At 23.7% G+C, this 2,500-nt stretch overlaps 1 protein-coding gene across 1 annotated transcript in view; it reads right to left on the minus strand.

Annotated features, from left to right (window-relative positions):
• LOC137651060 (uncharacterized) overlaps positions 1–2,500 on the minus strand; it is a 47,881-nt gene that overhangs the window by 24,401 nt on the left and 20,980 nt on the right. The gene's annotated exons all lie outside the window — the stretch shown is intronic.

Below are 2,500 nucleotides of genomic sequence, written 5' to 3' on the forward strand. Positions count from 1 at the left end.
AAACTAAAATCACTTAATGACATACCAAAAAAATCAAACTAAAATCACTTTTATTGACATCCCCAAAAAATCAAACTAAAATCACTTTAAATGACATCCCAAAAAATCAAACTAAAATAACTTTTCTTGACATCCGAAAAAATCAAACTAAAATCACTTTTATTGACATCCCAAAACATCAAACTAAAATCACTTTTATTGACATCCCAAAAAATCAAACTAAAATCACTTTAATTGACATACCAAAATATCAAATTAAAATAACTTTTATTGACATCCCAAAAAATCAAATTAAAATAACTTTTATTGACATCCCAAAAAATCAAACTAAAATCGCTTTTATTGACATCCCAAAAAATCAAACTAAAATCACTTTTATTGACATCCCCAAAAATTCAAACTAAAATCACTTTTAATGACATCCCAAAAAATCAAACTAAAATCACTTTTATTGACATCCCAAAAAATAAAAAACAAAATAACATTAATTGACATCCCCAAAAAATCAAACTAAAATCACTTTTAATGACATCCCAAAAAATCAAACTAAAATCACTTTTATTGACATCCCAAAAAAATCAAACTAAAATAACTTTTATTGACATCCCAAAAAATCAAACTAAAATCACTTTAATTGACATACCAAAATATCAAATTAAAATAACTTTTATTGACATCCCAAAAAATCAAATTAAAATAACTTTTATTGACATCCCAAAAAATCAAACTAAAATCGCTTTTATTGACATCCCAAAAAATCAAACTAAAATCGCTTTTATTGACATCCCAAAAAAAACTTAATTGACATCCCAAAAAAATCAAACTAAAATAACTTTTATTGACATCCCAAAAAATCAGACTAAAATAACTTTTATTGACATCCCAAAAAATCAAACTAAAATCGCTTTTATTGACATCCCAAAAAAAAATCAAACTAAGATAACTTTAATTGACATCCCAAAAAAATCAAACTAAAATTACTTTAATTGACATACCAAAAAATCAAATTAAAATAACTTTTATTGACATCCCAAAAAATCAAACTAAAATTGCTTTTATTGACATCCCCCCCAAAAAAAAAACTTAATTGACATCCCAAAAAATCAAACTAAAATAACTTTTATTGACATCCAAAAAATCAGACTAAAATAACTTTTATTGACATCCCAAAAAATCAAACTAAAATCGCTCTTATTGACATCCCAAAATAAATCAAACTAAAATAACTTTAATTGACATCCCAAAAAAATCAAACTAAAATTACTTTAATTGACATCCCAAAAAAATCAAACTAAAATAACTTTAATTGACATCCCAAAAAAATCAAACTAAAATTACTTTAATTGACATACCAAAAAATCAAATTAAAATCACTTTTATTGACATCCCAAAAAAATCAAACTAAAATAACTTTTATTGACATCCCAAAAAAATCAAATTAAAATAACTTTTATTGACATCCCAAAAAAATCAAACTAAAATCACTTTTATTGACATCCCAAAAAAATCAAACTAAAATAACTTTTATTGACATCCCAAAAAAATCAAACTAAAATCACTTTTATTGACATCCCAAAAAAATCAAACTAAAATAACTTTTATTGACATCCCAAAAAAATCAAACTAAAATCACTTTTATTGACATCCCAAAAAAATCAAACTAAAATCACTTTTATTGACATCCCAAAAAAATCAAATTAAAATAACTTTTATTGACATCCCAAAAAAATCAAACTAAAATAACTTTTATTGACATCCCCAAAAAATCTAACTAAAATCACTTTTATTGACATCCCCAAAAAATCAAACTAAAATCACTTTAATTGACATCCCCAAAAAAATCAAACTAAAATAACTTTTATTGACATCCCCAAAAAATCTAACTAAAATCACTTTTATTGACATCCCCAAAAAATCAAACTAAAATAACATTTATTGACATCCCCAAAAAATCAAACTAAAATAACTTTTATTGACATCCCCAAAAAATCAAACTAAAATCACTTTAATTGTCATCCCAAAAAATCAAACTAAAATAACTTCAATTGACATCCCAAAAAATCAAACTAAAATAACTTTAATTGACATCCCCAAAAAATCAAACTAAAATAACTTTTATTGACATCCCAAAAAAAATCAAACTAAAATAACTTTTATTGACATCCCCAAAAAATCAAACTAAAATAATTTTTATTGACATCCCCAAAAAATCAAACTAAAATCACTTTAATTGACATCCCAAAAAAATCAAACTAAAATCACTTTAATTGACATCCCAAAAAATCAAACTAAAATAACTTTCATTGACATCCCCAAAAAATCAAACTAAAATAACTTTAATTGACATACCAAAAAATCAAACAAAAATAACATTTATTGACATCCCAAAAAAAATCAAACTTAATTGACATCCCAAAAAATCAAACTAAAATTACTATTATTGACATCCCAAAAAAATCAAACTAAAATCACTTTAAATGACATCCCCAAAAAATCAAAC

This window comes from Palaemon carinicauda, chromosome 12 (assembly GCF_036898095.1).
Source record: "Palaemon carinicauda isolate YSFRI2023 chromosome 12, ASM3689809v2, whole genome shotgun sequence".
Lineage (NCBI taxonomy): Eukaryota > Metazoa > Arthropoda > Malacostraca > Decapoda > Palaemonidae > Palaemon > Palaemon carinicauda.